The 14,430-nt window shown below is 44.1% G+C and overlaps 1 protein-coding gene across 2 annotated transcripts in view; it reads right to left on the bottom strand.

Annotated features, from left to right (window-relative positions):
* The window catches only part of Sol1 (CUB domain-containing protein Sol1), a 314,064-nt gene that overhangs the window by 253,991 nt on the left and 45,643 nt on the right, over positions 1 to 14,430 (bottom strand). The gene's annotated exons all lie outside the window — the stretch shown is intronic.

The raw sequence follows: 14,430 nt of genomic DNA, 5'->3' as shown, positions 1-14,430 counted from the left end.
AAAAAGAGGGGGGGAAAAAAAATTATATCGATATCGATATACATTATCGGTATAGCGATAATAAATCGAATTCGGTCCATGAATCGGACGCAATAGCTCGTTCATCCCCCCTTGGAAACGTTTAAAAAGCCAACAATCTTCGACCACTCGTCTCTCTCTTACTCTTCCACGACATTACCACGCTCAACGATATTTCCTCCTCCATTTATATCGATTTTTATCGTATAAGATGGTTATCGGATAAAGCAGAAGAAGAAAAACCCTATTAAGGTTATAAACCGTGGATATATCGCAGAGAGGCAGATGGAAGGTCGGATCGGTACGAAATGTGGGTCATTCACGTCGAGAGGGCTCGTCGATACGGGCGCAATAATTTATCCGCAACAATATCACCGACCTTTCCCGCGATTAGTTCGTGTCAGCCGATCGCAGGGGGAGGCAGCTGATTCCGTTGATTATTTCCCTGGAACGTGATCCATTAGGAGAACATTCGTTCGACGGGGACGCCACGACTAATCCGAGCGAGACGATTTGTAAGAATCGTCGGCCCCTAACGCCATCCATCGTTCGAGAGGCTAAACTACGCGATACGAAAGAGGGGATTCTCGGCCTCTGTGCTCGGCTGTGACGCGAGAATTAATCGCGCCTTCGTGGCAGAGTGGAGAGGCTTTGGCAAATTAGCTGAAAAGAACCGCTTATTTCGTTCTGTCTCTTCTGTCACTCGAAAGAGAGAGAGACAGAGAGAGAGTAAGCGAAAGATATTCCTTTATTCGCAGGAAATATTATCGACAGGGATGGAGGGACGTTAAAAAGTTTTTAATTCCGTGGACTTTTTTTTTTTCTTTTTAACTCTCTTCGTAAAGCATCTCCCAGGGTTATATATATATATATAGAAATTGCGCGCTCGTCTCGCATCTCTCTACACAACCGTTTCCTCCTCTTTATTTTCTCATTTCCTCCATTTTCCTCTCCTTCGTTCCTAAAAACACGCCGCTCCACCGACGTTTATATGTTTATACGTCCTTCGACGATGCTCGCTTCGATGCGTCAAATATGAACGGAGGCGATTGTATTATAGGAAGATGGCTGGAATTTATCAACTTCCGTCCATTTCACCTATCCTTCACTCCATCCGAATTCCAGTCCAGCTCTTCTTTCTTTAAAATTTTTCTGGAATTTTTCTCCTTTCAAAAATTTTTTGAACAGGAGCAATTTCAAATTCGTAGCACTACTTTTTCGTTATCTTAGCAACAAAGAGAGATGGAGAGAGGGAGGGAGGGAGAGAGCAGAGCCTTAATTGCTCATTTTTTCTAGTAAGCCGTCGTAAAATCTCCCGGGGAGATCATTGTTCGGTCACGTTCACCCGCGCTGACTCAAGAATCTCCTCGCGAGGGTTATTTATAACGGAATGACATGTGGGGCTGACGGGCAAAAACTGGGCCGCCCCTTCTCGAAAAGAAAGCGCGATAATTATCCTTGCAAATTGATCACCGACAAAGACGCAAAGACGTTTAAAATCTAAACACTAAACACTCGGAACACGAGTAAAATGTTAAAAACCGCGTAGACGAAGCAAGACGAGTTAATCCTGGCGAGTCGTTATCCAAGTTGGGGCTAAGCTTTTTCACTCCGTGGCTCCCTTTGCGCGAGGAGAGTAATTTACGACGCGACGTTGCCGCGTCAAGAGCGGCCCCCACTCACAGCTGGTCGCCGCACGCCCCTATCTCCGCAATCTCTTTTCCTGCAACGAGCAGATCCCACGAGCATTATATCGCAGGAGTTCGAGAAGCCTCGCGGCTGATTCGATGACAGATCTCGTCCGCCGATAGACTCGGTATACGGTTGTGCCACAGCATAGAGAAACGCCTCGAAACGCCACCGCGTGGAAACACTAAAAATCACTTAGCGCGGGTTGCACGTTGACTTTTCGCGATTGTCACACGCCGCAAGCAAGCTGTCGAGTTATCCCACGAAGCTCGTGAAATCACGGTGGAAACACCGTGATCCCTTACCTATGCACGAGTATAGGTAGAAAGAGCGAGAAAAAAGTTGGCGCGATGGAGCGGCTTATCTATATCTCGGCTGGCTCGAGATGCAGCCAACCCGGAGACGCGCTCCAACCGCTCTTAGATCACGCGATTACCTCGTGGACACAGAAAGGGGCTTCCGTTAAAAGAGGCTTCCCGGGGATGAAAGGAGGAGAATTCGTTCGAATTCCTTTGTCTTGCTTATATACACGACGACGAAATACCTCTAAAATACGAAATCTTCTTCTTCCATCCAAAATTAAAAATTATCGCGTTTCCCGGCCCAAATCCAAAATCCAAGCAACCAGCGCGTTTTAGAAGCGTTTCGAAGGTGATTCGAATCGAAGGAAGGATCCCGTTTTTGATTGAAAAAATCGGTGGAGAGGGAAGGGTCCAATCTTGGAAATTGTCATCGGCCGACACCCGACAAACGTCGAGGTACACGTTGCGATATTACTCGGCTGGATACAGGTATCGGGGAATGAAATCGAGCCCCTCCCCCTCCGAAAATTCACCAATACTCGCGTCCCGTCCAGCCGAGCCGAAGCACCTGATCCGTATCATGCAATTACCGTGGATGCAGTTTCGCTGTTGACTCGGACTCGGATCCTCTATTATTTGCCGGGGCCGGTTACGGAGGGAGGGAGAGGGGGATTAATTCGTTGTTAAATACTACTTACATTGTTATTGACTCAATAATTGATCGATTAACGGCGAGTACCTGCTGACAAACTGAAGTAGAGAGACGGTATGGAAATAATTATTGTTCCCAGCGCGTATCGAAATATACGCGCCCAAAATGATTATTCCCTCCGACATGGGAGGGCATATTTTTGTTAATCAATGACCATACATATCGGATGCGAGTGCAAAATGTTAATTGAGTTGGCTTGGTAATTAGCAAAATCTGTACACGTACGTATATATAGATATTGTATCGAATATTCGAATAAAAAATTATCGCATAATTGTTTGCAAATTATTTCCCATCGACATTATAATATTGTTGTTCGATCCACCGGGACGGAAATATTCCAATTCGATCAACCGTCCAATATCGATCACGACTGTTAATTATCATTTTAATAATCGTATCGTCATCGTAAAACGAGAAAAAGGAAAAATCTATTTCATTCGGCTGGACGAAGGTTGGAAATTTCAAGAGAGCGTTATAAGAGAGGGGGAGGGGGGAAGGCTGGGACCAGGCAAAAAGCACGTTCTCCCCGAGATATCGATCGAGGCCGGCCGCCACGACTATTCCTTTGAGAACCGATGCCACGAAATAGACGAGGCTAAGTGGGCGCGAGATAAATTGAGAATAATACTTCCCCTCACTCCCTCCCCTTGCCCCGTTCCACCTTGTCGCCACGCGCCACCTCCTTCCACCATTCCCCTTCTCTCCCCTCCTCCCTCTACATCTGCTCAACCCGATTATCCAACCTTTCACTCGAATCGCATGGAAAATTCAACGTATCCTCTCTCTATCTCTCTCTCTTTCACAGCACAATGACGTTTCTTTCTCTTTTTTTTTCGTCGAAGCGAGGATAGTCGTCCCCCCTCGGGGGACAATTTATCTTTAATCAAGTCCCTATTTAGCGATCGGTGAATTACCAATGGTGCTTGTTTCGCTCATTTGTCCACCTCGAGCTCGAATCATTGGAAGCAAGGAACCGAGTTTCGCCTTCGGATAATTCGATCGATTTTCGTAAGCGAGAACGATATTTACGACTCGTTTCGCTAGTCAAAGAGAAAGGTATGTTCTCTTGCGCGGTGTAAGTGCGTTTTAATATTCGACCGAGGGCCGGATATTTCGACTATTTTGTAACGCGGTCATAAATCGCGGAGGAAAAGGAAACGAACAATAGGATCCCAGAGGATCCGATAAAGAGTCCGAAAACTGTGCATAAAAATCGCCCGCAAAATTTATCGATATTGGCCCCGGGACGGGTTCAATTCTTTCCGCAAAAAATGTTCGCAATCGCGCGTGTAGTTTGGCGAGCGTGGCCCGCGATAAAAGTTTTAAAAAGATTGTAAAAGAGAGAGAGAATGTAATAGGTAAAAAAAAAAAAAAAAGAAAGAAAAGGAAAACTTTCTTTTCGTGAATTACGATCCTCCTTGATCGTGTTATCCGCCTGTTATTTTCTGTTCGAGTGAGGAGAGAGAGAGAGAGAGAGAAAAAAAAAAAAACATAAAGAGAGGAATTTGGCGAGGTGGATGACGACGATCGAGTTTCATTCCACGTCAGAATGGGGGGCGTTCGTTTGATAGATTTCTGTGGCGTGCAGGGAGCATCAATCTAGGAGCAGGTGGCCAAACTATTCGTGAACAGATTAGCAAAAATTTATATCGCTCGATGCTATTGTTTTATCTTCCATTGGCGGGGATTTGACGCTCAACTGGCGGAATGTATTTTTCTTCGTTATTTTCGAACGCGGGTCCCTTTTTTTTTATTCCCTCCCTCGCTCTCTTTCCCCCCGCTCCTCTAACCACAAACATACAGAGCAGCGCCATTGGGAAGATATTTATTCATGAATCCGAAATTACACTGTAGCCGCGATGCTTCCGTTTCGCGCGATCGGTTGAAAACTACGTCGCGATTCAGCGAAAGTTACATACTCGGGTTTCGGCCCCTCGTATTTCACCATTTTTTTCCGGCCGATTCTTTTTTTTTTTTTTTTTTTTAACATAACTCTCCGTCCCCCGCGATGCAAATATTAAGGTTATTCGAATTGCAAAACGCGTGCGGAGCGTGCGTTTAAATAAAGAAAGAAAGAAAAAAAGAAAAGCAAACAAAAAAAACAAAGATTTCGCGAAGATCGAACGCGATTCGAAAAACCACGCGGCGCCCGTTTATCGTTTCCATCCGTTTATTTTCGAATGCGTCACTTTGCCGCTGTTTCGTCGAATGTAAACGACAGCTGAGAGGAGAACAACGCTTTCGAATTTACAATGTGCACGCGATATGGGCAATAAAGTTTATAAACAGGATCGACGGCGCGAATATTTGTCGCGTGCGAAAGTAATTTTTTGATCCGGCAACGATGTAAACGACGTATTAGCTTGTACCACACCACGTTGCCAATTTTAGAATATGAAATGACAATCAACCGGGACTCGTAAACTCCACTTAACCTATATACTTTGCTTGGTATATTTTCACGTTGTCCTCTTATATCTTTTTCGCGTAATAACTTCTTTTTTGTATTAGTTTTTTTTTTCTTTTTTACAACAAATTTAGAATATTATTCCTACGAAAGTAATTTTTTGATCCGGCAACGATGTAAACGATGTTCTACCACACGAAGTTTTTAGAATATAAAATGACAATCGAGTGCGGCTCGTAAACTCTATATACTCAATCTATATATTAGTTCAATTGTTTTCTTTTTGAACAAATTTAGAATATCATTCCTATATACGAGTATCGAAATATTAGGTTGGCTTTCGAAGAAAATTTTATCGATGAGAGAACTGTTCGACGGAAAGGTTATATATATATATATACATCAAAGCCGATGACTCGTATTTTGATCGAATAAAGATTACAGTTTCGAAAACATATCGTTTCTCCTCCGACCAACAAAAAAACGGCAATTTCACGTGGCACGACTTAATATAAAATATTAAAAAGAAAAAAAGAAAGAGATTCATCGATAGACAGCAAATGAAATATCCGTTCTCCACAAAGAGTTTAATCTACGTACAAAGGTATGTTCAAGCAACTATATCAAAATTGTTCGCGTTTAATATTGACAGAATACTTTTACGACGACCGAACTCCGGAGATGCGGTTCAATAGTACACGTTCCATTCTAAGGTTAAAGACAGATATTGACTGTACGGATGGACATCGTCCTCTATGGACCATCCAGATATTTCCTGCATTTTGTACATGTGGCATGCTCGAGCGGAAAACTTTTCACGTAATATCGGAAGAAATACTACGCTCTGACGTCCCGCCAACGACAATGGATATACCACGAGCTTATATATAAGTCACGATTTCTATCAAATTGACGAAAACCTCACGCTTGCTTGATTACACCTTTTTTGGATTGATCACCGACCGATTCATCGCGAATTTCTTTCCCCTTGTTGCGGTTATTCCATGTCTCTTCATTGATCAAATTGACACGAAAACTTCTCGGATGCTTGCTTCTCCGTTTTTACAATTAATCGTAAAGTTTGTTTCGCGCCAGGTGGAAAAATTACCGAGTCTTAAATCCAAATCTTACAGTTTCCGTGGAGCCAAACCAAATCTCTCTTCGGTTCAATTTATCGGACTAATTCTCACCCCGAGGCCTGCTCAATACATTCCCGCAACAGCACATTTCGTTGTTTCAATCTCTGCTCTCGCGAGTTCTTGCCACGCTCCACCGTTTATTTGAAAACTTCTCTCGTTTCTTTCGACCCTTGTTGCCGGGACAAAGTATTATTACGATCTCCGTTCCTTGGATCGATTAACTCGAGAGAAGCGTGCTCGAGAGTAAGGGTTACGAATAAAAATTCGTTCGTACGGATTTTTTTTTTTTCTTACGCGAAAATCTCGATCCATTTCACGTTTCAATCCTCCATGGAACACGGAAGCGAGGAGGGATCGAGAGAGGCGAATTCTGGTGTCGCTGAGCGTTGTATTCGTTTAAGAGTTAGTTACTATCTAGCGAGATCGAGCTCGAAAGTTCCCCTCTCCCCAATCAACAGTTAACTCCGTAGAATTCGCAAGTTCGGTAGAAATTCTATTCGACATTCTCTTAACCACCCTCAGAGTTCCCGCATTTCCAATCGAGTCGACTCGCATCATTCGGCGACAATATAAATTTTCCAATTTAATTACACCGCCATCCTAAACACGAACATTAATATCCTTCGACGCGTATCCTTCTTACTCGATGATTTAAAAGTCGCTTTGGTTGGAGTGCGACGAAATAAAACAGTAAAGATGGTCTTCTGATCGAAAATCGAGCTCGATTTTACGAGTTGGTGGATTCGGTGTCAAGTCTCTCTCGGCGAGTTTTCCAACAGATTCTCGATTAAGCGTCGACGAACTCGTTTTCCACGGCGATTTCACCAAGGCGTCGAGTTCGAGGCGTGGATACCCTGGGCGAATATTCCCGATTTTGCATCAGCTTCATTTACCAAGTTTCAATCTCTCGCGCCCCCGCGATTTTGCTCGCATCAGGTTTGCCCGAACGTGACTCCATTCTCTCCAACTTACCTGGATTTTGCTCCCAGCCAGGTTACTTCGCCCAACTAACACCGCATTTCTTTGGAGACTATCGAACTTCCTGCTCCTCTCGATCCCGCGCCGTAAAATTATCATCTTCCACGATCCATATCCATATCGTATGTGTATACTCTCCAAATTTCCAGAAAAGAAAATAGATTCGTTTCGTGCATCAGAATCACGGGTGAAAGAATTTTTACGATACCACAACACCTGATTCTGATCGGGTTCTAATTTATCTCTTCTCGCTTACGCTTTAATTCGACCAATTTCTTCTCCACCAAGCTTTGTTCAATTTAAGCAATTTCTTCGAGCGCAATTCATCTCGACCCGACGGATATCGCTTCGAAAGAGAGGCGAAATATGCGGTATTAGGGATTAGGGAAATCGTAATTGAAATATTAATTTATGACGCGTAACGAGCACGCAGTAATTAACACGCTCCGTAACCCTGTGTCGACGGACGTGCAATGCATGCATTACCGCGACACGGCCGCATTACGTAAATACTCGGCTTTAGTCTGCTACCGGCCAGATCATAATGGGCAAAGTGTACGATTCGGCTATTATCCGCCCGATACCCGACGGTTTACCGTGAAAATCCGTCGATCTATACCGGCCGTATACGTAATTCTGTCCATCGACGTGTCCCCTCGTCTTCTGCGAATGGATTTCGCAAGTTCCTTTCGATCGAATCTTTTCGATCGATGCGAAACAGAGGAGAGATATGATTAGTCGAATATAATTCAGTGCATCGAATGTATTCTCTTCGAAAACGCGAATGGATTCGTGTTATTAAAATCCGTGATTCTTCGTACTCTTCGATCCCTTCGAGAATCTTTTCGATTGAAACAAAACAGAGGAGGAGAGTTATACGTTGTACGCATATAGCGCGTGGGCGCTTTGAAAGGGGCGTTTTTTTCTCGTTAACGTCGAACGTCGATTTGATTGCATTTCCCCGGCCGAGCATTGTCCGCCGGCCGGCAAAAATGATTTTTCGGCCGGGCAATATTTTGATTCCGATTTAAATGCAAACGAAATGGAACGATCGAGGCCGTTCGTGGCCTTTTACCAAGACGTTTCTCCGATTCCCCAAACGCTTTTCTTTTTTCACTATTTTTTTTTTTCTTTTTCTTTTTCTTTTTAAGCCGATAAACTCGGACATTATTCTTTCGTTTTCTGTCTGCGACGCGAAACGATTGGCATCGATCGTTTCTAAAACGACGGAATAACTTCAAAAATGAATCCAAATAACGCGAATCTATCCACGCGCGGATACGTTTGGCGAGAGCGAACGTGCGTAAACAGGTAGTCGACAGTAATGTCGAGAGAGGGCATTGCGGACGTTCTTAAAATTGGTGGGGCAGCGCGACAGCCAATGACACACCGCCGAATTATCGCTGGCCTAACGATATTTTTCAACGGTTGGCACGCGTCGAGGAGAGAAGTCGCTTGGTCAGCTGTTACGGCCGAGCCATGTATCAATTATACGAAGTTGCATCTCGCGCACGAATAAATAGAAACCTGGTGTGACTGTGCGATGTTAGTTGCGATGGTGATGGCGACACACAAGCGCGCGCGATCGCTACTTCACCACGTCCCGGGTGGCAGGCAGTCGCCCAGTCCCCTTTCACGGAGAGATTCGATGGATTGGATGAGTCGTACGATAAAACGACCTCACCGGGACCATTCCGCGATAGATTGACCAATATGATGGATCGACCGTTCCGTTATATATCGCGCTCTTCGGCTATCCACTCGGCCGAATCCGAGCCACTACCATCACGGATTAGGATTTCCATCGAAAAGCCTGGAAACGCTACGTTTTTCGCTTCCTTCCTCCTCGCGTGTTACTATATAGCCGTGTAACGATATAACCGATGATTAAATTAGTAGCAGATTTAGTCGTATTTTTGGTCGAAGTGAAATCTTCCGTGGCGTGCGAATATACGAAGTTATACGAATCGAGTTGATTTATGCGATGTTTGTGAAAATGGAAGGAGAGGGAGGGGGAAAGTGGTTGAATTTTTAGAGAGGGATATTTTAACGCTTCGCCCCCAATTACTTTGAATATTTTTACACGGGATAATTTTCGAAGCAACAGGTATCCGCGCGAGAAGTCATAATTTTGATCGAACAAAGCACGGGAAAGGGAGCAACGTGAATTACACAATGTACTTATTCACGTTTTATACGCAAACGAAAATAATATAGAAAATAATTTAACGAATCGACATTGCTCGCGATCATCTTGTTTTCGAATCGATCGATCCCCACCGAGCGACGCGTTTCGTTCGCGAGACGAGCGATTTCTGTGTATTGGCGAGGCAAATTAAAAAAATGAAAAAGGGGCGAGAGAATTTCATTCCTTGGCGAGCGTTCGAGTTTCGACAAAGTCGACGATCTGTTAATTAAACGAGCGACAACGATGAAACCTTTAACGAGAGAATAAACGGAAATATATTATTTTACAAACGTTCTCGAAATACGTCCCGCCTCCTTTTATTTCGTTTCACGCATAACTATTCGCAATTAATGTTCCACCAACTGTTTCGGTAACAGAACGGATGAGGCATTTTGTTCCCGGTGACAATAGGAATTATCCACGTTGGAAAATTGCACGAAATTTTTCGCCCGCGAACACCAAACACGCTCAACGAAAATTCGTTTCGTATCGATTAAACATCACGATGAATGGCCCGATAGGCATCGTATCGCATACTACGCGCAGCGCACGCTACGAATTACCTTTAAATTATTCGCGATATTTGCAAAAGTGGTAAAGTTTTTATCAAGAACTTCGAGCTGAGAACGATCTTTCAATCATTCCGCTTAATTTAATTTCCACGACTATCTTACCACAATCTTTTCGTATCGCTGTACAAGATCTCTGATTTTTCCTTTTCTTAAAAAAACTCGTTTATTGTCGCGATGTATCGAGACGCAGTAGTACAGATCAACGATCGGACGGACGTAATTTTCTAGAAACGTACGATTCTCGAATTCGATATCATTTACAAAAGAGGTATTTCGATAACTAGGAATCATCGCTACCATTGTACCGGAAGAGACATCGATCTTGCCGCGAAACAACGTGACCGTCGAGCAAAGACCAGAAATTCGCCCTTATTTCTTGCCCCTTTTTCGGAAGAAACGGTGCCAGATTCTCTCCACTCGGTCGAGCAAGAAGTTATCTCTCTCGTGGAAGCCCGCGTCGAGAACTGCGGCCATTAAGCTGCTCGAGGGAAACGGCCGTTCGTCATTTCGCTCCACGGTACGTCCTCGCCGTATGCTCCGTCGATATATATATATATACACATATATATCGGCACGCGATGCCCAAGTAAACTGCGACGATACGCGTCGAATAATCAGCCCGAAGCGATTCCACCCTTGACCAATGACGCGTCCAATTCTACCGTGACGGGCGTGCAAAGGGCACGGTATTGACGAACTTGACCGCAATGCGAGTGGCTAATTTCATCGAACGGGCAACGAAACGAGGCACGAGTTGGAGAGACTTCCCCCACCACCGATCGCGCTATTCCGCCTCGCATCTCGACCGACCTCTTTCGTTAATGACGAGCCACTGCGTTTCGAAACTCGCGTATACTCGACGAGCGTGGGGGAGAGGGGGGCAAACCTCGATTCTCTCGAAGGCCGCGATGGCAATTCTCTCTCGCTTTGCCCATCCAACCCGACCAAATCTCACGAGTGCCTTTCGATTTTCCCTCTCCCTGTCCCTCTTGGGGGGAGAAAGTTTCGCGAATGATCGTTGTTTCGCGTATATCTCGAGAAGTGAAATAGCGAATCGGTAAGTATATACCGACCGAGCAATGTTTTTCACCAACGAATTCGATGCTCGTAATCGAGGATAGATGTTACGATCGATAAAGAATGGTAGGTGGCAAAGTTGAAAACGCGTTAGATTTTTCGAGAGATCGTTCTACGGTTCTTCCTCTTCTTTTTCTTACTTTTCTTTCTTTTTTTTTTTTCTTCTCCTTCTTTTCCGCTTCTTCTTCTCCTTCTTTTTTTTTTTTTTTTCACTTCTCACAACTGCCAAGCGAAGAACTTCGCGCGAAATTAACGAGCACGAGGAAGAAACCGAAGTTTCTTTCAGCAACTTAGCGAAGTGGAAAACGCGGGGTATGGAGTTGTGTGTTATTATTTAAGGGTTCACTTATCGGGATGAAATTGCTTTTGACCCAAAGTTTTCGGCCCGTTTCGATTTAATTGCGAATCTCCAAGCCCTTGAAATCTTACCCGCGAAAATTAACCTCGATTCAAAAGATGAAAATAAATTACTCTTTTTTCCATCTCACTCTCCATCCGCTACTTCTTTATCCCCAAAGATTCAGACCTTCGACCTTTCTGACATGGCTACAAATATGTTATTTATGAAACTGCAGCAACCGGATAGAGCTCGAGGAAAACGTACACGTAAGCATATATTACACTCCGAGTATCGTGATTCGAGATCACGAGTTAAAGTGCCGCCTCAGTTTCTTACAAATATGCGATGAATCTCTCTCTCTCTTTTTTTTCATATAATTGCTCCACCTCTTATCAAACGTCCCACATCTTTCGCAAAATAGTTTATATCATCGGATAATACGATCGAACGTCCCACATCTTTTGCGAGCCACTTCGTGACAGATAACAACAATTTTATCAAGCGTCCCACATCTTTTGCGCGAACGACGCTTTGTCGTTCGACGTGATATTTTATTGCGCTTCTCTTCTCGCAGAAAATAAAAAAAATTAATCCAACAATCAACAATCGCGTCACGATGAATTCACGCGTGAAATATGTAACGCGTATAATACGGGTGACACGCATCGCATTAAATTTAATTTCGCTATAGTATAGTTTAAAGTCTAATTCCGTGTCTAGCTTCCGCCAAAGTAATTAAAGTTCCGCGACGCTCCGTGTAGACAGGATCGTATTCAACGTTACACGTCAAAATCTAGATAAATGATAGATATTAGCGGCCGATATTTCGATACTGCGCATCTTCGCGCAAGTAAACTGGGTCATCTGGTGTAGGGACGAGTGTCGAACGAGATGCGAAACGATGGAACGGCGATAATATTACTCGTGTCGCGATCGAATTTCTTTTTTACCTTCTTCTTTTCTCTTCTTTTTCTTTCAACGAAATCTACATTCGCGTCTACGTTCGCACGAAGAAATACACGGTGATACGAATAATATCGAGCGACGAATAAAAAAAAAAAAAAAGGGTCGAAGCGAGTCGTTATCAATTATATTTTTCCACCAACTTATTTCGAACGATGTTCGGTCAATCTCGAGCGGGACGGTGATCCCTGGAATTGAATTCGCACCACGCCGAATACTCGTTACGAATCGACCGAAACGCGCGAAATTCTTTCTCTCTCTCTCTCTCTCTTTCTTTCATCTCGATGCACGGATTTTTCGCATTTCGACTTGTTTCACCGCGAACGCCAATGGCTGTTCATCAGGAATACAGAGTTTACTCGAGCGTGGCGCGAACGTTTTATCGATTTTATCCTCGCCGAATGTCCGACTTTGGTGGAAAACTATTTTTCGGGACGAAAATCATCCTGCGACCTAGTTGCACCACTCGTGAAACCATTCGCGATTCCTTCAACGATGGATCTCCAACCAAGAGCCGGAGAGAAGAAGCGGCGCGAGCAGAATGAAAATAACGTTTGTCGCGCGGTAGATTACCGACCGAGCTACGCAACATTTCTAGAGCCTGATAAACGATCTTTCGACGTTCAACGTAGTCTCTCTTTCTCTCCTTATTTCTTTTCGTTTCTTATTCGCGTCCCAATTAAACGATCGACTCGTTCCCATCTCCGACGATAAGAACGTTACTTTTACGGGATCGCTTTGCAAAATTTAATAGCCAAAGTTCAAGATAACGTTATATTCGACTCGTTTCCAAACGTCGAATAACTCGTACGTTCGATCGATTGAATTTTAACGAGTTAATTACTTCTCGGTAACTTTTTAATCGGTTACTTTGGGAGAAGAGAATCGCTATATCAGAAAACGTTATTTTCTCTCCTCTGAGAAGATCAAAATCCCAACGACTTCGTCTCTTCCCCGTCCACTGTCCCATTCCTCTCCTCTTCACAGCCTCGTCATAGCTCGAAGCTGCGTGCAAAGCAATCTCGCGATGCTCGTCCGTAAGGGATTTTCCACGGAGGTCTGTCGCGACTACGCAACGCGACACGCGTCAAATACGAGAGAGGGCGGGCACCAGATGTCGCTGGGCCTCGTTCTCGTTCCCGTCACGTCACAACTATGCGTCGCCACGATAAATCTGCCATGTCCCCCGAAATCTCTCTCGCGTTATTACTTCGTCCCAACGGGAACCTTCCTCTCTCTCTCTCTCTCTCTCTCTCTTTCGTCCTCTTCTTTCGAGTCGAGGAAGAGTTTCTTTATCGACATTCTCGCGCCGTTATTATCGAGATGAGAAACGGAAGAAATTTCTAAACGTCTCCTCTTGAATCGCACGCGTCCATATTTGGGCGAACGAGTCGACTGGCGTGTAAACGCGATTCTCCAGTGTTTTCATGTTCGAAGAAGACCTTCGTATTTGTCCTGAACGAAAATAAGCGAGACGAACGTATTCGTAAATATCGAATTTCACTCGAGGAATGGAATAGAAGTTTCTAGGCGGTAACTGCTAAGCAGTAACCGTTATTGAAGTAAGGAGTTGGATGGAAAAAGCGTTGCCTTCTACTTCGGATAGGAATAATTGAACATCTTGTTCCGCGCAATTGTAAGAATCTAGCATCTCGAGTGTACAGCTTGAATGTGTGCTTTGCAATGTTTGTCGAGAGGGGGGGGAGGGGGAAGAAATGTGAAAATTTTTCTTCTCGAGACAACGAAATCTCTCTCGATCTCTCCGCGAGGAAATTCTCGCCTATCCGGAGAGGAATAGAACCAGGGAGAGGAATCAGTAGTTGATCCTTTTCTTTATTTAAGAGCGCTTCACCGAGTTCAAGATGCTAAGCCGAAGATCGAAATTCCTCTTTTCCTTTCAATTGAACCAATGAAATAAATAGAAAGATACCTTCCTTCCTTCCTTCCTTCCACGGAAAATAACGATGAACATTATTTCTTTTTCTTCAAAAACTCTCTCTCCCCGTTATTAATTTCGTGCGCTCCTCGCCCGTTAATTTTCC

Source organism: Apis florea, unplaced genomic scaffold, assembly GCF_048593485.1.
Source record: "Apis florea isolate Af1SG1 unplaced genomic scaffold, ASM4859348v1 contig_2272_pilon, whole genome shotgun sequence".
NCBI lineage: Eukaryota > Metazoa > Arthropoda > Insecta > Hymenoptera > Apidae > Apis > Apis florea.
The sequence above is the reverse complement of the archived record's forward strand: the minus strand, read 5'-3'. Positions and strand labels throughout refer to the sequence as shown.